Source organism: Rhinoderma darwinii, unplaced genomic scaffold (assembly GCF_050947455.1).
Source record: "Rhinoderma darwinii isolate aRhiDar2 unplaced genomic scaffold, aRhiDar2.hap1 Scaffold_1049, whole genome shotgun sequence".
NCBI lineage: Eukaryota > Metazoa > Chordata > Amphibia > Anura > Rhinodermatidae > Rhinoderma > Rhinoderma darwinii.
The window spans coordinates 31,625-58,549 of NW_027461933.1; the positions used below are offsets into that span (position 1 = coordinate 31,625).

The 26,925-nt window shown below is 48.0% G+C and overlaps 1 protein-coding gene across 1 annotated transcript in view; it reads left to right on the forward strand.

Annotated features, from left to right (window-relative positions):
- Window positions 1-17,494: 17,494 nt before the first annotated feature.
- LOC142698905 (putative helicase with zinc finger domain) overlaps window positions 17,495-26,925 on the forward strand; it is a gene marked incomplete at its 3' end in the record, with an annotated part of 47,465 nt that continues 38,034 nt past the window's right edge. The window contains exon 1 of the mRNA XM_075847928.1: window positions 17,495-18,102. The remainder of the gene's footprint in view (window positions 18,103-26,925) is intronic.

The window sequence follows — 26,925 nt, forward strand, 5'->3', positions numbered from 1 at the left end:
CTGCGCCGATTGTGCGTCTGATTACTACACGCCGCAAAACCGCATGACCAGCGCTGACAAATGTTCCGTAATATACATTGTATCTCCTGATGAGTGTGATGTCATATAATCTAATCATGTGATCGGAGAGGCGGTGATCACATCACGTGACCACCTGAATATGACATCACTGCGGCCGTGTTGTTTACATGGGACTGCATCTTTTAGTCAACGACTAATTTCAGCAGCGGTCGTGTTGGTAATAAATCCCTTTCCTTCTCCTGTTCCAGAGTCTGGCAGCCATTTTTACCTGCGACTTGTATAGGTCTCCAGGGTAGTCACCGCAGATGGGGGAGGGGTAAGTCAGGTACCAGACGGCCTCCTGGACTCATGCCGGTGCGGCCCGGGAAGCTTGGACCATGCAGTTTATTTCTCAAGAGTCTGGAAAACTTTTATTGGAAAGGTTGGGTTTTCTCTGGAGTGTCCCTTTAAGAGCACCATGGGGGTTATCGCAGCTGGATGGGATCAGTGGCATCATAATGAAGTAAATGTTTCCATAAAGTTCTGACATTCCATTCTGCTGTTTCTGGGAAAGCTGGGTGTCAATCCATAAGGTTGTCACCCATCTTTCTCAGAATCCTGAAAGGCAGATGGGATGTTTGGGACACGCCACCCCTTGGTCCAATAACGGGTTATATTGAAACAGAAATCCATCCAATGAGGTTCATCTGCGATCATGTTCCAAAATGTGTGTACACCGCTAATATTCAGGATGTCTATAAGCGCTACCAGCCCTCCACCATGCTTTACGTTGCATCTCTGCTCCATTGAGACCCTGCTTAGCCACATTGTATATTGGCGTCTGTAATCCACCTCCTGTCTCCTCACAGGCTCGATCAGCCGCAATGACTTTTCCCCCATGCTTGATATTGCAGTTCAGTTCTATTGGGGTACGGCTATGATCAGAGATGCATGTAATCTGGATTGTTGTCTAATCAAGAATGCCCCCCTCCCCCAAAAAGGCCTTTCTAAAAAGTTTGCCCATATTACGTCCATCTGAATTAAGCCTTATCTGTATTATTTATTGGAGTCTGTAATCTACCCCATATCAGGCTGATGTTGGTCACCATGCTTTACAGTGCAGCTCTGCTTACTCAGATTGGCTGCTGTTCATAAACACAAGCCCAGCTGGAAGTCGTTACATGAAGAGATTATTTTAAGGGGTTATGTATTGAAGGTGCAGCTTTCTATACAGGAGCCGACCGTCAGCTGATTGCCCAGATTTAAAGTTTTCACAGGATCTTTGTGAGCGCCTGGATGGTAGGGGCGGAGCCCCGAATAACATACAAACACCCATGACTTTTATTACCCCCCCCCCCCCAACCTGTTTACTGAAGACTCAAAAAAAAAAGTCCCAAAGCAGCTCAAAAGGAAGAGACGTGTCATAGTGCGATCCCTAAAATACTGAGGGGCAGAGATCGTAATGTATGTACACAGTGACCCCACCAGCAGAATAGTGAGTGCAGCTCTGGAGTATAATACAGGCTGTAACTCATGATCAGTGCAGGATAAGTAATGTAATGTATGTACACAGTGACTCCACCAGCAGAATAGTGAGTGCAGCTCTGGAGTATAATACAGGATATAACTCCGGATCAGTACAGGATAAGTAATGTAATGTATGTACACAGTGACTCCACCAGCAGAATAGTGAGTACAGCTCTGGAGTATAATGCAGGATGTAACTCAGGATCAGTACAGGATAAGTAATGTAATGTATGTACACAGTGACTCCACCAGCAGAATAGTGAGTGCAGCTCTGGAGTATAATACAGGATATAACTCAGGATCAGTACAGGATAAGTAATGTAATGTATGTACACAGTGACTCCGCCAGCAGAATAGTGAGTGCAGCTCTGGAGTATAATACAGGATGTAACTCAGGATCAGTACAGGATAAGTAATGTATGTACACAGTGACTCCACCAGCAGAATAGTGAGTGCAGCTCTGGAGTATAATACAGGATATAACTCAGGATCAGTACAGGATAAGTAATGTATGTACACAGTGACTCCACCAGCAGAATAGTGAGTGCAGCTCTGGAGTATAATACAGGATATAACTCAGGATCAGTACAGGATAAGTAATGTAATGTATGTACACAGTGACTCCACCAGCAGAATAGTGAGTGCAGCTCTGGAGTATAATACAGGATATAACTCAGGATCAGTACAGGATAAGTAATGTATGTACACAGTGACTCCACCAGCAGAATAGTGAGTGCAGCTCTGGAGTATAATACAGGATATAACTCAGGATCAGTACAGGATAAGTAATGTAATGTATGTACACAGTGACTCCACCAGTAGAATAGTGAGTGCAGCTCTGGAGTATAATACAGGATGTAACTCAGGATCAGTACAGGATAAGTAATGTAATTTATGTACACAGTGACTCCACCAGCAGAATAGTGAGTGCAGCTCCGGAGTATACTACAGGATATAACTCAGGATCAGTACAGGATAAGTAATGTATGTACACAGTGACTCCACCAGTAAAATAGTGAGTGCAGCTCTGGAGTATAATACAGGATGTAACTCAGGATCAGTACAGGATAAGTAATGTAATGTATGTACAGAGTGACTCCACCAGCAGAATAGTGAGTGCAGCTCTGGAGTATAATACAGGATATAACTCAGGATCAGTACAGGATAAGTAATGTATGTACACAGTGACTCAACCAGCAGAATAGTGAGTGCAGCTCTGGAGTATAATACAGGATATAACTCAGGATCAGTACAGGATTAGTAATGTATGTACACAGTGACTGCACCAGCAGAATAGTGAGTGCAGCTCTGGAGTATAATACAGGATGCAACTCAGGATCAGTACAGGATAAGTAATGTAATGTATGTACACAGTGACTCCACCAGCAGAATAGTGAGTGCAGCTCTGGAGTATAATACAGGATATAACTCAGGATCAGTACAGGATTAGTAATGTAATGTATGTACACAGTGACTGCACCAGCAGAATAGTGAGTGCAGCTCTGGAGTATAATACAGGATATAACTCAGGATCAGTACAGGATAAGTAATGTATGTACACAGTGACTCCACCAGTAGAATAGTGAGTGCAGCTCTGGAGTATAATACAGGATGTAACTCAGGATCAGTACAGGATAAGTAATGTAATGTATGTACACAGTGACTCCACCAGCAGAATAGTGAGTGCAGCTCTGGAGTATAATACAGGATGTAACTCAGGATCAGTACAGGATAAGTAATGTAATGTATGTACACAGTGACTCCACCAGCAGAATAGTGAGTGCAGCTCTGGAGTATAATACAGGATGTAACGCCGGATCAGTACAGGATAAGTAATGTAATGTATGTGCACAGTGACTCCACCAGAAGAATAGTGAGTGCAGCTCTGGAGTATAATACAGGATATAACTCCGCATCAGTACAGGATAAGTAATGTAATGTATGTACACAGTGACTCCACCAGCAGAATAGTGAGTGCAGCTCTGGAGTATAATACAGGATGTAACTCAGGATCAGTACAGGATAAGTAATGTAATGTATGTACACAGTGACTCCACCAGCAGAATAGTGAGTGCAGCTCTGGAGTATAATACAGGATATAACTCAGGATCAGTAGAGGATAAGTAATGTAATGTATGTGCACAGTGACTCCACCAGAAGAATAGTGAGTGCAGCTCTGGAGTATAATACAGGATGTAACCTTGGATCAGTACAGGATAAGTAATGTATATACAGTGACTCCACCAGCAGAATAGTGAGTGCAGCTCTGGAGTATAATACAGGATATAACTCCAGATCAGTACAGGATAAGTAATGTAATGTATGTACACAGTGACTCCACCAGCAGAATAGTGAGTGCAGCTCTGGAGTATAATACAGGATGTAACTCAGGATCAGTACAGGATAAGTAATGTAATGTATGTGCACAGTGACTCCACCAGAAGAATAGTGAGTGCAGCTCTGGAGTATAATACAGGATATAACTCAGGATCAGTACAGGATAAGTAATGTATGTACACAGTGACTCCACCAGCAGAATAGTGAGTGCAGCTCTGGAGTATAATACAGGATATAACTCAGGATCAGTACAGGATAAGTAATGTATGTACACAGTGATTCCACCAGCAGAATAGTGAGTGCAGCTCTGGAGTATGAGACAGGACGCCTCTGTTTATGGAGATTATATAGAGACGTCATGGCATGTACACTGACGTCCACTCATACAATGTGGTTGGACAATCAGTCTTCTGCCGCCATCCATTCTCCATCACCTGCCTGTTCGCAGAATCTCCTCCTGGCTGTCTCGCGGAGTCTTGGTCTCTCTTTTGTTTCTGGCTGTCTCTCAGGTTCCTCTACTGCCGGTATGGAGCATCGATCACATATAGTCGGCAGCCCGTTTTACATTGGGAGATTTGCTGCCGACAACCGATGATTTTTAGGCCGCATAAAAGATCCGATCAGACGGGCGTTTTCATGTCGGTTGATCGCTGGGCATGTTACACGACTGATGTTATGTGACGTTAGGAAGTGCGCTCGTCCTCCCGATCATCGGTCCGTGTGAAAGGGCCGTATCTCTCTTTTTCATTCTCTGTGTCTTTTAGGCTCTCTTCCTCTGTATTTCTGTCTCTCTTTCCTTCAGTCTTTCTCCCTTTCTGTTTTGTGGGTCTGTTCCTCAGTCTCTCTGTGTCTCTTCGTTCCTCTGTCTCTTCCTTCCACTCTGGCTGTCTCTTCCTCCTGCTCCGACTGTCTCCTCCTCCAGCTCAGTCTCTTCCTCCTGCTTCCTCTGGCTCTCGCTGTCTCTTTCTCCCGCTCTCGCTGTCTCTTAAACAGTTTTTTCCTCCCGCTGTTTCTTCCTCTCACTCCGGCTGTCTCTTCCTCCTGCTGACTCTACTTCCTGCTGTCTCTTCTTCCTGCTCTCTTCCTCCCGTTTATATTCCATCCGCTGTCTCTTCCTCCCACTGTCTCTTCCTTTGTCTTATCCTGCTGCCATGTCTTCCTCCCGCGGTCTCTTCCTCCCGCTGTCTCCTCTCACGGTCTCTTCCTCCAGCTGTCTCCTCCTCTCACGGTCTCTTTCTGGCTCTTCCTCCCGTTGTCTCTTCCTCCCGCTCTCTCTTCCTCTTGCTGTCTCTTCCATCCGCTGTCTCTTCTTCCTGCTGTCTCTTCCTCCCGCTGTCTCTCCCACGGTCTCTTGCTCCCGCTGTCTCTTCCTTCCGCGGTCTTTCTCCTGCGCTCTCTTCCAGTCTCTCCCGCTGTCTTTTCCTGTCACGGTCTCTCCCCCGGTGTTATCCTCCCGCTGTCTCTTTGTCTCCTCCTTCCGTGATCTCCTCCTGTCTCTCCCACCTGTCGTAATTGACGGACGTATTTCGGCCGCAAGTCCCGGACCGAACACAGTGCAGGGAGCCAGGCTCCTCGCATCATAGTTATGTACGACGCTAGGGGTCCCTGCCGGACAACAGTCTCATACTGTAATCACGTTTTCAGTACGAGACAGTTGTCCGGCAGCGAGGCAGGGACTGCTAGCGTCGTACATAACTATGATGCAAGGAGCCCGGCTCCCTGCACTGTGTTTGGTCAGGGACTTGCGGCCGAAATACGTCCGTCAATTACGGACGTAATGACCTCGTGTGAACATACCCTCTTCCTCAGTCTTTTCCTCCTGCTGTCTCTTCCTCCCACTGTCCCTTCCTCCCACTGTCTCTTCCTTCCGCGGTCTCTTCCTCCCACTGTCTCCCGCTCTTCCTCACAGTCTCTCCCTGTCGCGGTCTCTTCCTTCCGTAGTCTCTCCCACGGTCTTATCCTCCCGCTGTCTCTTGGTTCAGCCCAACCAAATGGAGCCATTTATCGTGGAAGTTGACGCATCCGAGGTGGGAGTGGGGGCTGTCTTGTCCCAGGGTACCAGGTCCCTCACCCATCTCTGCCCCTGTGCCTACTTCTCCAGGAAGTTTTCGCCCACTGAGAGTAACTATGATATTGGCAACCGCGAACTCTTAGCCATTAAATGGGCATTTGAAGAGTGGTGCCACTTCCTGGAGGGGGCCAGACACCAGGTAACGGTCCTTACCGACCACAAGAATCTGGTTTTCCTAGAATCTGCCCGGAGGCTAAACCTGAGACAATCTCGATGGGCGCTAATTTTTTTACCAGATTCAACTTTTTGGTTCCCTCTAGGGCTGGGTCTAAAAATATTAAGGCCGATGCACTGTCGCGTAGCTTCATGGCCAGCCCTCCTTCGGAGGAAGATCCTGCTTGTATTTTGCCTCCTGGTATAATCATTTCTTCTATTGATTCTGATTTAGTCTCTGAAATTGCGGCTGATCAAGGTTCAGCTCCCGGGAACCTTCCTGAGGACAAGCTGTTTGTTCCCCTGCAATTCCGGCTAAGGGTACTTAGGGAAAGTCATGATTCCGCACTATCTGGTCATCCAGGCATCCTGGGTACCAAACACCTCATTGCCAGAAACCATTGGTGGCCTGGGTTGCCTAAAGACGTTAAGGCCTACGTCGCCGCTTGTGAGGTATGTGCTAGGTCCAAGACTCCCAGGTCCCGACCAGCGAGCTTACTACGTTCTTTGCCCATTCCCCAGAGACCTTGGACCCATATCTCCATGGATTTTATCACCGATTTGCCTCCATCTCAAGGCAAGTCGGTGGTGTGGGTTGTAGTAGACCGCTTCAGTAAGATGTGCCACTTTGTGCCCCTCAAGAAACTACCCATTGCCAAGACGTTAGCTACCTTGTTCGTCAAACACATCCTGCGTCTCCATGGGGTCCCTGTCAATATTGTTTCGGACAGAGGGGTACAATTTGTTTCATTGTTTTGGAGAGCCTTTTGTAAAAAGTTGGAGATTGATCTGTCCTTCTCCTCGGCCTTCCATCCTGAAACTAATGGCCAAACGGAGAGGACTAATCAATCTCTAGAACAATATTTAAGGTGTTTTATCTCTGACTGTCAATATGATTGGGTCTCATTCATTCCCCTCGCCGAATTTTCCCTTAATAACCGGGTCAGTAACTCGTCAGTGGTCTCCCCCTTTTTCTGTAATTTTGGGTTTAATCCACGGTTCTCCTCCGCTTCACCTGGTAGTTCCAACAATCCCGAGGTAGAGGTCGTTCATCGGGAACTGTGCACAGTCTGGGCCCAGGTTCAGAAGAACCTAGAGGCGTCCCAGAGCGTACAAAAAACTCAGGCTGAAAGAAGACGTTCTGCTAACCCCTTGTTTATGGTCGGGGATCGAGTGTGGTTATCGTCTAGGAACTTGCGCCTTAAGGTCCCGTCCAAGAAGTTTTCTCCCCGGTTTATTGGGCCGTATAAGGTCATTGAAGTCCTCAATCCTGTCTCCTTCCGACTGGAGTTGCCCCCATCTTTTCGAATACACTACGTGTTTCATGCCTCCCTCCTTAAACGCTGCTCCCCGTCCTTGGCTCCCTCGAGGAAACCTCCTGTTCCCGTTCTCACCCCTGAGGGGGTGGAATTCGAGGTGGCCAAGATTGTGGACAGCAAGATGGTCCAAGGCTCCCTCCAGTACCTGGTCCATTGGAGAGGATACGGGTCTGAGGAGAGGAGTTGGGTACCTGCCCGGGATGTTCACGCTGGGGTATTGGTCAGGAGGTTCCACCTTAGTTTCCCCAATAAACCAGGTCCACTTAGAAAGGGTCCGGTGGCCCCTCATAAAAGGGGGGGGTACTGTAAAGGATCTGCCAGGCACAACTTCTGTGTATATGCCCATAGGTAATCAGTCTGCACCTGAGTCTATGTCTCTGAGACTGACTCCATCTTCCACCACTCAGGATGGCAGGCTTAGGAGTGGGAGAGCCTATCACAGCCTGGCCAGACGAAGCTAGCTCCCGCCCTATGTCTATTTATACCTGCCTTTCCTGTTCCTCCTTTGCTTGTGACTCTTCTCGTGTGGTTTCCTGGCCCAGCTACAGCTTCTAAATATTTGATCCTGCTCCATACTGACCCTGGCTTACGGACTACTCTCCTGCTCTGCGTTTGGTACCTCGTTCTCTCCTGGTTTGACTCGGCTCGTTCACCACTCTTGTTGCTCACGGTGTTGCCGTGGGCAACTGCCCCTTTCCCCTTAGCTTTGTGTACCATTGTCTGTTTGTCTCGTGCACTTACTGAGCGTAGCGACCGCCGCCCAGTTGTACCCCGTCGCCTAGGGCGGGTCGTTGCAAGTAGGCAGGGACAGAGTGGCGGGTAGATTAGGGCTCACTTGTCCGTTTCCCTACCCCCGGTCATTACACCCGCTGTCTTTTTGTCTCTTCCTCCCGCTGTGTGATCTGCTGTCTCTTCCTCCCGCCGTCTTTCCCTCTGCTGTCTCTCTGTCTGTCCCTCCGTCTCTTCCTCCGCTGTCTCTCCCTCCCTCTGTCTCCTCCTCTGTCTCCTCCTCCCACCGTCTCTTCCTCTGTCTCTTCCTCCCGCCCACTCTCCGTCTCTTCCTCCCTCTGTCTCTCCCTCCGCTGTCTCTCTCTTTCTCAATCTGTCTCTCCCTCCCGCCATCTCTTCCTCTCTCTCCCTCTCTGTCTCTTCCACTCTCTGTCTCTCCTTGTCTCTTCCTCTCCTTCCCTCTGTCTCTTCCTCTCTCTGTCTCTTCCTCCTGCTGTTTCTTTTTGTATTTCTTCCGCTGTCTCTTCCTCCCACTGTCTCATCTGCTGTCTCTTCCTCCCGTGGTCTCTTCCTCCCACTGTTTCATCTGCTGTCTCTTCCTCCCGCGGTCTCTTCCTCCCCCGGTCTCTTCCTCCCCCGGTCTCTTCCTCACGCTGTCTTTCTGTCTCTTCCTCCTGCAGTGTCTTTTTGTGTCTTCCTCCCGTGGTCTCTTCCTCCCGCTGTCTCATCTGCTCTCTTCCTCCCGCCGTCTCTTCCTCCGCTGTCTCTCTCTTCCTCCGTCTGTCTCTTCCTCTCCCTCCCTCTGTCTCTCACTGTCTCTTCCTCCCGCTGTCTCTCCCTCCCGCTGTCTCTCTCCCTCCTGCTGTCTCTCCCTCCTGCTGTCTCTGAATCCCGCGGTCTCTTCCTCCCACTGTTTCATCTGCTATCTCTTCCTCCCGCTGTCTTTCTGTCTCTTCATCCTGCTGTCTCTTTTTGTCTCTTCCTCCCGCTGTCTGATCTGCTGTCTCTTCCTCCCGCCGTCTCTCCCTCCGCTGTCTCTCTCCGTCTCTTCCTCCCTCTCTCCGTCTCTTTCTCCGCTGTCTCTCCCTCCCTGTCTCTCCTTGTCTCTTCCTCCTGCCGTCTCTTTTTCCCTCGGTCTCTTCCTCCCGCTGTCTCTCCCCCTCCTGCTGTGTCTCTCCCTCTGTCTCCCTCCCGCTGTCTCTGAATCCCGCGGTCTCCTCCGCTGTCTCTTCCTCCCACTGTTTCATCTGCTATCTCTTCCTCCCACTGTCTCTTTTTGTCTCTTCCTCCCGCTGTCTGATCTGCTGTCTCTTCCTCCCGCCGTCTCTTCCTCCCGCCGTCTCTCCCTCCGCTGTCTCTTTCAGTCTCTTCCTCCCTCTCTCCCTGTCTCTTTCTCCCTGTCTCTCCTTCCCGCCGTCTTTCTCCCGCCGTCCCTCCCACCGTCTCTCCCTCCGCTGTCTCTCTCTCTTCCTCCCTCTGTCTCTCCCTCCCACTGTATCTTCCTCCTGCCGTCTCTTGCTCCCTCTCTCTCTCTTCCTCCCTCTCCGTCTCTTCCTCCGTCTGTCTCTCCCTCCTGCCGTCTCTTCCTTCCACCCTGTCTCTTCCTCTCCCTCCCACTGTCCCTTCCTCTGTCTATTCCGCCCTCTGTCTCTTCCTCCTGCCGTCTCTTCCTCCCTCTCTTCCTCTTGTCTCTTCCTCCCGCTGTCTCTTCCTCTTGCCGTCTTTTCCTCCCTCTCTCCGTCTCTTCCTCCCTCTCTCTCTCTTCCTCTCTCTTTCTCTTCCTCTGTCTCTCCCTGTCTCTTCCTCCCGCCGTCTCTTGCTCCCACCGTCTCTTCCTCCCGCCGTCTCACCCTGACTCTTCCTCCCGCCGTCTCACCCTGACTCTTCCTCCCGCTGTCTCTTCCTCCCACTGTTTCATCTGCTGTCTCTTCCTCCCCCGGTCTCTTCCTCACGCTGTCTTTCTGTCTCTTCCTCCTGCTGTCTCTTTTTGTGTCTTCCTCCCGCTGTCTCATCTGCTCTCTTCCTCCCGCCGTCACTTTCTCCGCTGTCTCTCTCTTCCTGTCTCTTCCTCCCGCCGTCTCTCCCTGTCTCTTCCTCTTGCCATCTCTGTCTCTTCCTCCCGCTGTCTCTTCCTCCCACTGTCTTTCTGTCTCTTCCTCCTGCTGTCTCTTTTTGTCTCTTCCTCCCACTGTCTGATCTGCTGTCTCTTCCTCCCTCTCTCCATCTCTTCCTCCATCTCTTCCTCCCACCGTCTCTCCCTGTCTCTTCCTCCCGCCATCTCTTCCTCCCCCGTCTCTCTCTCCGTCTCTCCCTCCCGCTGTCTCTCTCTCCGTCTCTCCCTCCCGCTGTCTCTTGCTCCCTCTCTCTTCCTCCCTCTCCGTCTCTTCCTCCGTCTGTCTCTTCCTCCCGCCGTCTCTTCCTCTGTCTCTTCCTTCCTCTCTCTGTCTCTTCCACCCTCTGTCTCTTCCTCTCCCTCCCACTGTCCCTTCCTCTCTGTCTCTTCCACCCTGTCTCTTCCTCTCCCTCCCACTGTCTCTTCCTCCTGCCGTCTCTTCCTCCCTCTTCCCGTCTCTTCCTCCCTCTGTCCCTCCCGCCATCTCTTCCTCCCGCTGTCTCTTCCTCTTGCCGTCTTTTCCTCCCTCTCTCTGTCTCTTCCTCCGTCTGTCTCTCCCTCCGTCTCTTCCTCCCGCCGTCTCTTCCTCCCGCCGTCTCTTCCTCCCTCTCTGTCTCTTCCCCTCCCTCCTGTCGTCTCTTCCTCTCTCTCCCTGTCTCTTCCTCCCGCCGTCTCTAGCTCCCACCATCTCTTCCTCCCGCCATCTCTTCCTCCAGCCGTCTCACCCTGTCTCTTCCTCCCGCTGTCTCTTCCTCCCGCTGTTTCATCTGCTGTCTCTTCCTCCCACTGTTTCATCTGCTGTCTCTTCCTCCCCCGGTCTCTTCCTCACGCTGTCTTTCTGTCTCTTCCTCCGCGGGTCTCTTTTTGTGTCTTCCTCCCGCGGTCTCTTCCTCCCGCTGTCTCATCTGCTCTCTTCCTCCCGCCGTCTCTTTCTCCGCTGTCTCTCTCTCTGTCTCTTCCTCTCCCTGTCTCTTCCTCCCGTCGTCTCTCCCTGTCTCTTCCTCTCCCTCCCTCTCTCTTCCTCCCTCCATCTGTCTCTTCCTCCCGCCATCTGTCTCTTCCTCCCGCCGTCTCTCCCTCCCTCCCTCCCGCTGTCTCATCTGCTGTCTCTGAATCCCGCGGTCTCTTCCTCCCACTTTTTCATCTGCTGTCTCTTCCTCCCGCTGTCTTTCTGTCTCTTCTTCCTGCTGTCTCTTTTTGTCTCTTCCTCCGCTGTCTCTCTCTCTCCCTCTGTCTCGTCCTGTCTCTTCCTCCCGCCGTCTCTCCCTCCCGCCGACTCTTCCTGTCTCTCCCTCCCTCTGTCTCTCCCTCCGCTGTCTCTCTCCCTCCCGCCGTCTCTCCCTCCCGCTATCTCTTCCTCCTGCCGTCTCTTGCTCCCTCTCCGTCTCTTCCTCCGTCTGTCTCTCCCTCCGGCCGTCTCTTCCCTCTTCCTCCATCTGTCTCTCCCACCCTATGTCTCTCCCTTCGTCTCTTCCTCCCGCCGTCTCTTCCTCCCTCTCTCTCTCTTCCTCCCTCCTGCCGTCTCTTCCTCTCTCTCCCTTTCTATTCCTCTGTCTCTTGCTCCCGCCGTCTCTTCCGCCCTCTCTCTCCGTCTCTTCCTCCCGCCGTCTCTTCCTCCCTCTCTCTCCCTTCGTCTCTTCCTCCCGCCGTCTCTTCCACCCGCCGTCTCTTCCTCTGTCTCTTCCTCCCGTCGTCTCTTCCACGCTCTCTCTTCCTCCCTCCGTCTCTCTCTCTCCCTTTCTCTTCCTCCCACCGTCTCTTCCTCCCGCCGTCTCACCCTGTCTCTCTCTCCCTGTTTCTCCCTCCCTCTGTTTCTCCCTCCCGCTGTCTCTTCATCCCGCGGTCTCTTCCTCCCACTGTTTCATCTGCTGTCACTTCCTCCTGCTGTCTCTTCCTCCCGCTGTCTGATCTGCTGTCTCTTCCTCCCGCCGTCTCTTCCTCTGTCCCTCCCGCCGTATCTCCGTCTCTTCATCCGCTCTCTCCCTCCGTCTCTTCCTCTGTCTCTCCCTCCCTGTCTCCTCCTCCCTTTCTCTCCCTCCCGCCATCTCTCCCTCCTGCCGTCTCTCCCTCCGTCTCTTCTGCCTGCAGTCTCTCCCTCCGCTGTCTCTCTCTTCCTCCTGCCGTCTCTTCCTGTCTCTCTCCCGCTGTCTCTTCATCCTGCCATCTCTTCCTCCCTCTCTCTCCGTTTCTTCCTCTCGCCATTTCTCCCTCCCTCTATCTTCCCCCATCTGTCTCTCCCTCTCGCCGTCTCTCCCTCCCGCCGTCTCTTCCTCCCTCTGTCTCTCCCTTCCTGTCCCTCCCTTTCTCTTCCTCCCACCGTCTCTTGCTCTCTTCCTCCCTCCGTCTCTTCCTCCCTGTCCCTCCGTCTCTTCCTCTCCCTCCCTCTCTCCTGCCGTCTCTTCCTCCCACCGTCTTTTTCTCTCGCCGTCTCTTCCTCCCTGTCTCTTGCTCTCTTCCTCCCTCTGTCTCTTCCTCTGTCTCTTCCTCGTCTCTTCCTCCCTCTGTCTCTTCCTCTCTCTCTCCCTGTCTCTTCCTCTGTCTCTCCCTCTCTCTCCCGGTCTCTTCCTCCCGCCGTCTCTTACTCCCTCTCTCTCTCTTCCTCCCGCCGAATCTCTCGCCGTCTCTTCCTCCCTCTCAGTCTCTTCCTCTCTATCCCTGTCTCTTCCTCCCTCTGTCTCTCTCGCCGTCTCTTTCTCCCGCCGTCTCTTCCTCCCTCTCTCTCCGTCTCTTCCTCTCTCTCCGTCTCACCCTCTCTCTCCCGTCTCACCCTCTCTTTCTCCCGCCGTCTCTTCCTCCCGCTGTCTCTCCGTGTCTCTTGCTCCCTCTGTCTCTCCGTGTCTCTTCCTCCCTCTGTCTCTCCCTGTGTCTCTTCCTCCCTCTCTCTCTCCGTGTCTCTTCCTCCCTCTCTCTCCCTATCTCTTCCTCAAGCCGTCTCTTCCTCTCTCTCTCTCCCTGTTTCTCCCTCCCGCTGTCTCATCTGCTGTCTCTTCATCCCGCGGTCTCTTCCTCCCACTGTTTCATCTGCTGTCTCTTCCTCCTGCTGTCTCTTCCTTCCGCTGTCTGATCTGCTGTCTATTCCTCCCGCCGTCTTACTCTGTCCCTCCTGCCGTATCTCCGTCTCTTCCTCCCTCCGTCTCTTCCTCTGTCTCTCGCTGTCTCTTCCACCCTTTCTCTCCCTCCCGCCGTCTCTTCCTGTCTCTCCCTCCCTGTCTCTCCCACCGTCTCTTCTGCCTGCAGTCTCTCCCTCCGCTGTCTCTCTTCCTCCTGCCGTCTCTTCCTCTGTCTCTCCCTCCCGCTGTCTCTTCCTCCTGCCATCTCTTCCTCCCTCTCTCGCCGTTTCTCCCTCCCTCTATCTTCCTCCGTCTGTCTCTCCGTCTCTCCCTCCCGCCGTCTCTCCCTGTCTCTCCCTCCCTCTGTCTCTCCCTTTCTCTTCCTGTATCTCCCTCCCACCGTCTCTTCCTCCGTCTCTTGCTCTCTTCCTCCCTCCGTCTCTTCCTCTCGCCGTCTCTTCCTCCCTGTCTCTTCCTCTCCCTCCCTCTTCCTCTCCCTCCCTGTCTCTTCCTCTCCCTCCCTCTCTCCTGCCGTCTCTTCCTCCCGCCGTCCTTTTCTCTCGCCGTCTCTTCCTCCCTGTCTCTTGCTCTCTTCCTCCCTCTCTCCCTGTCTCTTCCTCTCTCTGTCTTTCCTCCCTGTCTCTTCCTCCCTCTCTCCCTGTCTCTTCCTCCCTCTCTCTCTTCCTCTCTCCCTGTCTCTTCCTCTCTCTCTCCCGGTCTCTTCCTCTCTCTCTCCCGGTCTCTTCCTCCCGCCGTCTCTTCCTCTCTGTCTCTTCCTCTGCCGAATCTCTCGCCGTCTCTTCCTCCCTCTCAGTCTCTTCCTCTCTATCCCTGTCTCTCCCGCCGTCTCTTCCTCCCTCTCCGTCTCTTCCTCTCTCTCCCTGTCTCTTCCTCTCTCTCTGTCTCTTCCTCTCTCTCCCTGTCTCTTTCTCCCGCCGTCTCTTTCTCCCGCCGTCTCTCCGTGTCTCTTCCTCCCTGTCTCTCCCTGTGTCTCTTCCTCCCTCTCTCTCCCTGTCTCTTCCTCCCGCCGTCTCTTCCTCCCTCTCTCCCTGTCTCTTCCTCCCGCCGTCTCTTCCTCCCTCTCTCTTCCTCTCTCTCTCTGTCTCTTCCTCCCACCGTCTCTTCCTCTCTCTCCCTGTCTCTTCCTCCCACCGTCTGTTCCTGTCTCTTCCTCCCGCCGTCTCTTCCTCCCTCTCTCTCCGTCTCTTCCTCTCTCTCCCTGTCTCACCCTCTCTCTCCCTGTCTCTTTCTCCCGCCGTCTCTCTTCCTCCCTGTCTATCCCTGTGTCTCCCTGTCTCTTCCTCCTCCCTCTCTCTTCCTCTCTCCGTCTCTTCCTCCCTCTCTCTTCCTCTGTCTCTTCCTCCCACTGTCTCTTCCTCTCCCTGTCTCTTCCTCCCTCTCTCCCTGTCTCTTCCTCCCGCCGTCTCTTCCTCCCTCTCTCTTCCTCTCTCTCCCTCTCTCTTCCTCTCTCCCCGTCTCTTCCTCTCTCTCTCCCCCTCCCTGTCTCTTCCTCCCTCTCCCTGTCTCTTCCTCCCACCGTCTCTTTCTCGCTGTCTCTCTCTCTTCCTCTCTCTCCCTGTCTCTTCCTCCCTCTGTCTCTTCCTCCCGCCCTCTCTTCCTCCCTCTCTCTCCCTCCCTCTGTCTCTTCCTCCCACCGTCTCTTTCTCCCTGTCTCTCTCTTCCTCAGTCTCTTTCTCCCGCCGTCTCTCTCTCCGTCTCTTCCTCCCTCTCTCTCCCTCTGTCTCTTCCTCCCTCTGTCTCTTCCTCCCTCTCCCGCCGTCTCTTCCTCTCTCTCCCTGTCTCTTCCTCCCGCGGTCTCTTTCTCCCTGTCTCTCTCTCTTCCTCTCTCCCTGTCTCTTCCTCCCTCTCTCTCCGTCTCTTCCTCCCGCCGTCTCTTTCTCCCTCTCTCTTCCTCCCTCTCCCTGTCTCTTCCTCCCTCTCTCTCTTCCTCTCTCTCCCTATCTTTCCTCCCTCTGTTTCTCCCTGTCTCTTCCTCCCTGTCTCTTCCTCTCTCTCCCTGTCCCTTCCTCTGTCTCTTCCTCTCTCTCTCCCTGTCTCTTCCTCCCTCTCTCTCTGTCTCTTCCTCAGTCTCTTCCTCCCGCCGTCTCTTCCTCCCTCTCTCTCCGTCTCTTCCTCTCTATCCCTGTCTCTTCCTCTCTCTCCCGGTCTCTTCCTCCCTCTCTCCCTGTCTCTTCCCCCCGCCGTCTTCCCCCCGCCGTCTTTCTCCCGCCGTCTCTTCCTCCCTGTCTCTTCCTTTCTCTTCCTCTCTCTCCCTGTCTCTTCCTCCCTCTCCCTCTGTCTCTTCCTCTCTCTCTCCCTCTGTCTCTTCCTCCCTCTCTCCCTGTCTCTTCCTCCCTCTTTCTCTCCCTCCTGCCGTCTCTTCCTCCCGCCGTCTTTTTCTCTCGCCGTCTCTACCTCCCTCTCCCTCTGTCTCTTCCTCCCTCTCTCTCCCTCCCTCTGTTTCTCCCTGTGTCTTCCTCCCTCTGTCTCTTCCTCCCTGTCTCTTCCTCTCCCTCCCAGTCTCTTCCTCTCTTTCTCCCGGTCTCTTCCTCCTGGTCTCTCTCCCTGTCTCTTCCTCTCTCTCTCCCTGTCTCTCTCTCTGTCTTTTCCTCAGTCTCTTCCTCCGCCGAATCTCTCGCAGTCTCTTCCTCCCTTTCTCTCCGTCTCTTCCTCCCTCTCTCTCGGTCTCTTCCTCTCTATCCCTGTCTCTTCCTCTCTCCCTGTCTCTTCCTCCCTCTGTCTCTCCCTCCCGCCGTCTCTCTCGCCGTCTCTTCCTTCCTCTCTCCGTCTCTTCCTCCGTCTCTTCCTCTCTCTCCCTCCCTCTCCCTTCCTCCCTCCCTCTGTCTCTTCCTCCCTCTCTCCCTGTCTCTCTCCCTGTCTCTTCCTCCCTCTCTCTCCGTCTCTTCCTCCCGCCGTCTCTTCCTCCCTCTCTCCCTGTCTCTTCCTCCCTGTCTCTTCCTCCCGCCGAATCTCTCGCCGTCTCTTCCTCCCTCTCTCTGTCTCTTCCTCCCTCTCTCTCCGTCTCTTCCTCTCTCTCCCTGTCTCTTCCTCCCGCCGTCTCTCTCGCCGTCTTTCTCCCGCCGTCTCTTCCTCCGTCTCTTTCCCGCCGTCTCTTCCTCTCTCTCCGTCTCTTCCTCCCTGTCTCTTCCTCTCTCTCCGTCTCTTCCTCTCTCTCTCTTCCTCCCTGTCTCTTCCGCCCTCTCTCTCCCTGTCTCTTCCTCCCTCTGTCTCTCCCTGTGTCTCTTCCTCCCTCTCTCTCCCTGTCTCTCTTCCTCCCGCCGTCTCTTCCTCCCTCTCCCTGTCTCTTCCTCCCTCTCTCTTCCTCCCGCCGTCTCTTCCTCCCTCTCTCTCCCTCTGTCTCTTCCTCCCTCTCTCCCTGTCTCTTCCTCTCTCTCCCTCTGTCTCTTCCTCCCTGTCTCTTCCTCTCTCCCTCTGTCTCTTCCACCCTCTCCCTGTCTCTTCCTCTCTCTCCCTCTGTCTCTTCCACTCTCTCCCTCTGTCTCTTCCACTCTCTCCCTCTGTCTCTTCCTCTCTCTCCCTCTGTCTCTTCCTACCTGTCTCTTCCTCTCTCCCTGTCTCTTCCTCCCTCTCCCTGTCTCTTCCTCCCTCTCTCTTCCTCCCGCCGTCTCTTCCTCCCTCTCTCTCCCTCTGTCTCTTCCTCCCTCTCTCCCTGTCTCTTCCTCTCTCTCCCTCTGTCTCTTCCTCCCTCTGTCTCTTCCTCTCTCCCTCTGTCTCTTCCTCTCTCCCTCTGTCTCTTCCACCCTCTCCCTGTCTCTTCCTCTCTCTCCCTCTGTCTCTTCCACCCTCTCCCTGTCTCTTCCTCTCTCTCCCTCTGTCTCTTCCACTCTCTCCCTCTGTCTCTTCCTCTCTCTCCCTCTGTCTCTTCCTACCTGTCTCTTCCTCTCTCCCTGTCTCTTCCTCTCTCTCTTCCTCCGTCTCTTCCTCTCTCCCTGTCTCTTCCGCCCTCTCCCTGTCTCTTCCTCCCTCTCTCTCTCTCTGTCTCTTCCTCCCTCTCCCTGTCTCTTCCTCCCTCTCCCTGTCTCTTCCTCCCTCTCTCTCCCTGTCTCTTCCTCCCACCGTCTCTTCCTCCCTGTCTCTCCCTGTCTCTTCCTCCCACCGTCTCTTCCTCTCTCCCTCCCTCTCTCTCCCTGTCTCTTCCTCCCACCGTCTCTTCCTCTCTCCCTGTCTCTTCCTCTCTCCCTGTCTCTTTCTCCCTGTCTCTCTCTCTTCCTCTCTCTCCCTGTCTCTTCCTCCGTCTCTTCCTCCCTCTGTCTCTTCCTCCCGCCCTCTCTCTCCCTGTCTCTTCCTCCCTCTGTCTCTTCCTCCCACCGTCTCTTTCTCCCTGTCTCTCTCTCTTCCTCAGTCTCTTTCTCCCGTCGTCTCTTTCTTCCTCTCTCTCCCTGTCTCTCCCGCCGTCTCTTCCTCCCTCTCTCTCTTCCTCCCACGTCTCTTTCTCCCTGTCTCTCTCTCTTCCTCTCTCTCCCTGTCTCTTCCTCCGTCTCTTCCTCCCTCTGTCTCTTCCTCCCGCCCTCTCTCTCCCTCCCTCTGTCTCTTCCTCTCTCCCTGTCTCTTTCTCCCGTCGTCTCTTTCTTCCTCTCTCTCCCTGTCTCTTCCTCCCTCTCTCTCCCGCCGTCTCTTCCTCCCTCTCTCTCTTCCTCCCACCGTCTCTTTCTCCCTGTCTCTCTCTCTTCCTCAGTCTCTTTCTCCCGCCGTCTCTTCCTCTGTGTAAGTGTCGTATATTTCCCGTCGTGCTTTGCGGCTCTTGACAAGTCGGATCCAAGATGGCGTAGAAAGTAATGACAGGTAAGTCCTGACCCCCCCGCCGTCCTCCGCCCCGCGCCCCCCGGTCCCGGCACATCCCCCGCCCTGGCCGGAATCCCCCCGACCCCCGGAGCCTGTAGTAACCGGACAGCGCCGCAGGAGGCAGCGGAGAGGCCTGTAGTGTGCGGCCCGGCCGCCTGTTTACATTCCCGGCCTGCAAGACTAGGCGAGCGCCCGGCGCCGGAGATAGAGCAGGCCGCAGAGGAGAGGACGGGAGCCCGGTAATAGCAGGAGGCACCGGGTCACCACTGCGGGTGTGTGGAGGTGTAATATACAGGGGGGTGTAATATACAGGGGGGTGTAATATATCTATACAGGGGGGTGTAATATACAGGGGGGTGTAATATATATATATATACAGGGGGGTGTAATATATCTATACAGGGGGGTGTAATATATCTATACAGGGGGGTGTAATATATATCTATACAGGGGGGTGTAATATATCTATACAGGGGGGTGTAATATATCTATACAGGGGGGTGTAATATATCTATACAGGAGGGGTGTAATATACAGGGGGGTGTAATATATATATATATACAGGGGGGTGTAATATACAGGGGGGTGTAATATATATATATATACAGGGGGGTGTAATATACAGGGGGGTGTAATATATCTATACAGGGGGGTGTAATATACAGGGGGGTGTAATATATATATATATACAGGGGGGTGTAATATATCTATACAGGGGGGTGTAATATATATCTATACAGGGGGGTGTAATATATCTATACAGGGGGGTGTAATATATCTATACAGGGGGGTGTAATATATCTATACAGGGGGGTGTAATATATCTATACAGGGGGGTGTAATATATCTATACAGGGGGGTGTAATATATCTATACAGGGGGGTGTAATATATCTATACAGGGGGGTGTAATATATCTATACAGGGCGGGTGTAATATATCTATACAGGGGGGTGTAATATATCTATACAGGGAGGTGTAATATATCTATACAGGGGGGTGTAATATATCTATACAGGAGGGGTGTAATATATATATACAGGGAGGTGTAATATATATATACAGGGAGGTGTAATATATCTATACAGGGAGGTGTAATATATCTATACAGGGAGGTGTAATATATCTATACAGGGAGGTGTAATATATCTATACAGGGAGGTGTAATATATCTATACAGGGAGGTGTAATATATCTATACAGGGAGGTGTAATATATCTATACAGGGAGGTGTAATATATCTATACAGGGAGGTGTAATATATCTATACAGGGAGGTGTAATATATCTATACAGGGAGGTGTAATATATCTATACAGGGAGGTGTAATATATCTATACAGGGAGGTGTAATATATCTATACAGGGAGGTGTAATATATCTATACAGGGAGGTGTAATATATCTATACAGGGAGGTGTAATATATCTATACAGGGAGGTGTAATATATCTATACAGGGAGGTGTAATATATCTATACAGGGAGGTGTAATATATCTATACAGGGAGGTGTAATATATCTATACAGGGAGGTGTAATATATCTATACAGGGAGGTGCAATATATCTATACAGGGAGGTGTAATATATCAATACAGGGAGGTGTAATATATCTATACAGGGAGGTGTAATATATCTATACAGGAGGTGTAATATATCTATACAGGGAGGTGTAATATATCTATACAGGGGGGTGTAATATATCTATACAGGGAGGTGTAATATATCTATACAGGGAGGTGTAATATATCTATACAGGGAGGTGTAATATATCTATACAGGGAGGTGTAATATATCTATACAGGGAGGTGTAATATATCTATACAGGGAGGTGTAATATATCTATACAGGGGGGTGTAATATATCTATACAGGGGGGTGTAATATATCTATACAGGGAGGTGTAATATATCTATACAGGAGGTGTAATATATCTATACAGGGAGGTGTAATATATCTATACAGGGAGGTGTAATATAAATATACAGGAAGGTGTAATATATCTATACAGGGAGGTGTAATATATCTATACAGGGAGGTGTAATATATCTATACAGGAGGTGTAATATAAATATACAGGAAGGTGTAATATATCTATACAGGGAGGTGTAATATATCTATACAGGGAGGTGTAATATATCTATACAGGGAGGTGTAATATATCTATACAGGGAGGTGTAATATATCTATACAGGGAGGTGTAATATATCTATACAGGGGGTGTAATATATCTATACAGGGAGGTGTAATATATCTATACAGGGAGGTGTAATATATCTATACAGGGAGGTGTAATATATCTATACAGGGAGGTGTAATATATCTATACAGGGAGGTGTAATATATCTATACAGGGAGGTGTAATATATCTATACAGGGAGGTGTAATATATCTATACAGGGGGGTGTAATATATCTATACAGGGAGGTGTAATATAAATATACAGGGGGGTGTAATATATCTATACAGGGAGGTGTAATATATCTATACAGGGAGGTGTAATATATCTATACAGGGGGGTGTAATATATCTATACAGGGAGGTGTAATATAAATATACAGGGGGGTGTAATATATCTATACAGGGAGGTGTAATATAAATATACAGGGGGGTGTAATATATCTATACAGGGAGGTGTAATATATCTATACAGGGAGGTGTAATATATCTATACAGGGAGGTGTAATATATCTATACAGGGGGGTGTAATATATCTATACAGGGAGGTGTAATATATCTATACAGGGAGGTGTAATATATCTATACAGGGAGGTGTAATATAAATATACAGGGAGGTGTAATATATCTATACAGGGAGGTGTAATATATCTATACAGGGAGGTGTAATATATCTATACAGGGAGGTGTAATATATCTATACAGGGAGGTGTAATATATCTATACAGGGAGGTGTAATATATCTATACAGGAGGGGTGTAATATATCTATACAGGAGGGGTGTAATATATCTATACAGGGAGGTGTAATATATCTATACAGGGAGGTGTAATATAAATATACAGGGAGGTGTAATATAAATATACAGGGAGGTGTAATATATCTATACAGGGAGGTGTAATATATCTATACAGGGAGGTGTAATATATCTATACAGGGAGGTGTAATATATCTATACAGGGAGGTGTAATATATCTATACAGGGAGGTGTAATATATCTATACAGGGAGGTGTAATATATCTATACAGGGGGGTGTAATATATCTATACAGGGAGGTGTAATATATCTATACAGGAGGTGTAATATATCTATACAGGGGGGTGTAATATATCTATACAGGGAGGTGTAATATATCTATACAGGGGGGTGTAATATATCTATACAGGGAGGTGTAATATAAATATACAGGGAGGTGTAATATATCTATACAGGGAGGTGTAATATATCTATACAGGGAGGTGTAATATATCTATACAGGGAGGTGTAATATATCTATACAGGGGGGTGTAATATATCTATACAGGGAGGTGTAATATATCTATACAGGGGGTGTAATATATCTATACGGGGAGGTGTAATATATCTATACAGGGAGGTGCAATATACAGGGGGGTGTAATATATATATATATATACAGGGGGGTGTAATATATCTATACAGGGAGGTGTAATATAAATATACAGGGAGGTGTAATATATCTATACAGGGAGGTGTAATATATCTATACAGGGGGTGTAATATATCTATACAGGGAGGTGTAATATATCTATACAGGGGGGTGTAATATATCTATACAGGGAGGTGTAATATAAATATACAGGGAGGTGTAATATATCTATACAGGGAGGTGTAATATATCTATACAGGGAGGTGTAATATATCTATACAGGGAGGTGTAATATATCTATACAGGGGGGTGTAATATATCTATACAGGGAGGTGTAATATATCTATACAGGGGGTGTAATATATCTATACGGGGAGGTGTAATATATCTATACAGGGAGGTGCAATATACAGGGGGGTGTAATATATATATATATACAGGGGGGTGTAATATATCTATACAGGGAGGTGTAATATAAATATACAGGGAGGTGTAATATATCTATACAGGGAGGTGTAATATATCTATACAGGGGGTGTAATATATCTATACAGGGAGGTGTAATATATCTATACAGGGAGGTGTAATATATCTATACAGGGAGGTGTAATATATCTATACAGGGAGGTGTAATATATCTATACAGGGAGGTGTAATATAAATATACAGGGAGGTGTAATATATCTATACAGGAAGGTGTAATATATCTATACAGGGAGGTGTAATATATCTATACAGGGAGGTGTAATATATCTATACAGGGAGGTGTAATATATCTATACAGGGAGGTGTAATATATCTATACAGGGAGGTGTAATATATCTATACAGGGAGGTGTAATATATCTATACAGGAAGGTGTAATATATCTATACAGGGGGTGTAATATATCTATACAGGGGGGTGTAATATACAGGGAGGTGTAATATATCTATACAGGGGGGGTGTAATATATCTATACAGGGGGGGTGTAATATATCTATACAGGGGGGTGTAATATATCTATACAGGGGGGTGTAATATATCTATACAGGGAGGTGTAATATATCTATACAGGGAGGTGTAATATATCTATACAGGGAGGTGTAATATATCTATACAGGGAGGTGTAATATATCTATACAGGGAGGTGTAATATATCTATACAGGGAGGTGTAATATATCTATACAGGGAGGTGTAATATATCTATACAGGGAGGTGTAATATATCTATACAGGGAGGTGTAATATATCTATACAGGGGGGTGTAATATATCTATACAGGGAGGTGTAATATATCTATACAGGGAGGTGTAATATATCTATACAGGAAGGTGTAATATATCTATACAGGGGGTGTAATATATCTATACAGGGGGGTGTAATATACAGGGAGGTGTAATATATCTATACAGGGGGGGTGTAATATATCTATACAGGGAGATGTAATATATCTATACAGGGAGGTGTAATATATCTATACAGGGGGTGTAATATATCTATACAGGGAGGTGTAATATATCTATACAGGGAGGTGTAATATATCTATACAGGGAGGTGTAATATATCTATACAGGGAGGTGCAATATACAGGGGGGTGTAATATATATATATATACAGGGGGGTGTAATATATATCTATACAGGGGGGTGTAATATATCTATACAGGGAGGTGTAATATATCTATACAGGGCGGGTGTAATATATCTATACAGGGGGTGTAATATATCTATACAGGGGGGGTGTAATATATCTATACAGGGAGGTGTAATATATCTATACAGGGGGGGTGTAATATATCTATACAGGGAGGTGTAATATATCTATACAGGGAGGTGTAATATATCTATACAGGGGGGTGTAATATATATCTATACAGGGAGGTGTAATATAAATATACAGGGAGGTGTAATATATCTATACAGGGAGGTGTAATATATCTATACAGGGAGGTGTAATATATCTATACAGGGGGGTGTAATATATCTATACAGGGAGGTGTAATATATCTATACAGGGAGGTGTAATATATCTATACAGGGAGGTGTAATATATCTATACAGGGAGGTGTAATATATATCTATACAGGGAGGTGTAATATATCTATACAGGGAGGTGTAATATATCTATACAGGGGGGTGTAATATATATCTATACAGGGGGGTGTAATATATCTATACAGGGGGGTGTAATATATCTATACAGGGAGGTGTAATATATCTATACAGGGAGGTGTAATATATCTATACAGGGGGGTGTAATATACAGGGAGGTGTAATATATCTATACAGGGGGGGTGTAATATATCTATACAGGGAGGTGTAATATATCTATACAGGGAGGTGTAATATATCTATACAGGGGGGTGTAATATATATCTATACAGGGAGGTGTAATATAAATATACAGGGAGGTGTAATATATCTATACAGGGAGGTGTAATATATCTATACAGGGAGGTGTAATATATCTATACAGGGGGGTGTAATATATCTATACAGGGAGGTGTAATATATCTATACAGGGAGGTGTAATATATCTATACAGGGAGGTGTAATATAAATATACAGGGAGGTGTAATATATCTATACAGGGAGGTGTAATATATCTATACAGGGGGGTGTAATATATCTATACAGGGAGGTGTAATATATCTATACAGGGGGTGTAATATATCTATACAGGGAGGTGTAATATATCTATACAGGGGGGTGTAATATATCTATACAGGGAGGTGTAATATATCTATACAGGGGGGTGTAATATATCTATACAGGGAGGTGTAATATAAATATACAGGGAGGTGTAATATATCTATACAGGGAGGTGTAATATATCTATACAGGGAGGTGTAATATATCTATACAGGGAGGTGTAATATATCTATACAGGGGGGTGTAATATATCTATACAATACAGGGAGGTGTAATATATCTATACAGGGGGTGTAATATATCTATACAGGGAGGTGTAATATATCTATACAGGGAGGTGCAATATACAGGGGGGTGTAATATATATATATATATACAGGGGGGTGTAATATATCTATACAGGGAGGTGTAATATAAATATACAGGGAGGTGTAATATATCTATACAGGAAGGTGTAATATATCTATACAGGGGGTGTAATATATCTATACAGGGAGGTGTAATATATCTATACAGGGAGGTGCAATATACAGGGGGGTGTAATATATATATATATACAGGGGGGTGTAATATATCTATACAGGGGGGTGTAATATATATCTATACAGGGGGGTGTAATATATCTATACAGGGAGGTGTAATATATCTATACAGGGGGTGTAATATATCTATACAGGGAGGTGTAATATATCTATACAGGGAGGTGTAATATATCTATACAGGGAGGTGTAATATATCTATACAGGGAGGTGTAATATATCTATACAGGGAGGTGTAATATAAATATACAGGGAGGTGTAATATATCTATACAGGAAGGTGTAATATATCTATACAGGGAGGTGTAATATATCTATACAGGGAGGTGTAATATATCTATACAGGGAGGTGTAATATATCTATACAGGGAGGTGTAATATATCTATACAGGGAGGTGTAATATATCTATACAGGGAGGTGTAATATATCTATACAGGGAGGTGTAATATATCTATACAGGAAGGTGTAATATATCTATACAGGGGGTGTAATATATCTATACAGGGGGGTGTAATATACAGGGAGGTGTAATATATCTATACAGGGGGGGTGTAATATATCTATACAGGGGGGTGTAATATATCTATACAGGGGGGTGTAATATATCTATACAGGGAGGTGTAATATATCTATACAGGGAGGTGTAATATATCTATACAGGGAGGTGTAATATATCTATACAGGGAGGTGTAATATATCTATACAGGGAGGTGTAATATATCTATACAGGGAGGTGTAATATATCTATACAGGGAGGTGTAATATATCTATACAGGGAGGTGTAATATATCTATACAGGGGGGTGTAATATATCTATACAGGGAGGTGTAATATATCTATACAGGGAGGTGTAATATATCTATACAGGAAGGTGTAATATATCTATACAGGGGGTGTAATATATCTATACAGGGGGGTGTAATATACAGGGAGGTGTAATATATCTATACAGGGGGGGTGTAATATATCTATACAGGGAGATGTAATATATCTATACAGGGAGGTGTAATATATCTATACAGGGGGTGTAATATATCTATACAGGGAGGTGTAATATATCTATACAGGGAGGTGTAATATATCTATACAGGGAGGTGTAATATATCTATACAGGGAGGTGCAATATACAGGGGGGTGTAATATATATATATATATACAGGGGGGTGTAATATATATCTATACAGGGGGGGTGTAATATATCTATACAGGGAGGTGTAATATATCTATACAGGGAGGTGTAATATATCTATACAGGGGGGTGTAATATACAGGGAGGTGTAATATATCTATACAGGGGGGGTGTAATATATCTATACAGGGAGGTGTAATAGATCTATACAGGGAGGTGTAATAGATCTATACAGGGGGGTGTAATATATCTATACAGGGAGGTGTAATATATCTATACAGGGAGGTGTAATATATCTATACAGGGGGTGTAATATATCTATACAGGGGGTGTAATATATCTATACAGGGAGGTGTAATATATCTATACAGGGAGGTGTAATATATCTATACAGGGAGGTGTAATATATCTATACAGGGAGGTGCAATATACAGGGGGGTGTAATATATATATATATACAGGGGGGTGTAATATATATCTATACAGGGGGGTGTAATATATATCTATACAGGGGGGTGTAATATATATCTATACAGGGGGTGTAATATATCTATACAGGGGGGTGTAATATATCTATACAGGGAGGTGTAATATATCTATACAGGGAGGTGTAATATATCTATACAGGGAGGTGTAATATATCTATACAGGGGGGTGTAATATACAGGGAGGTGTAATATATCTATACAGGGGGGGTGTAATATATCTATACAGGGAGGTGTAATATATCTATACAGGGAGGTGTAATATATCTATACAGGGGGGTGTAATATATCTATACAGGGAGGTGTAATATATCTATACAGGGAGGTGTAATATATCTATACAGGGGGGTGTAATATATATATATATAGGGGGGTGTAATATATATATATACAGGGAGGTGTAATATATCTATACAGGGAGGTGTAATATATATATATACAGGGGGGTGTAATATATCTATACAGGGGGTGTAATATA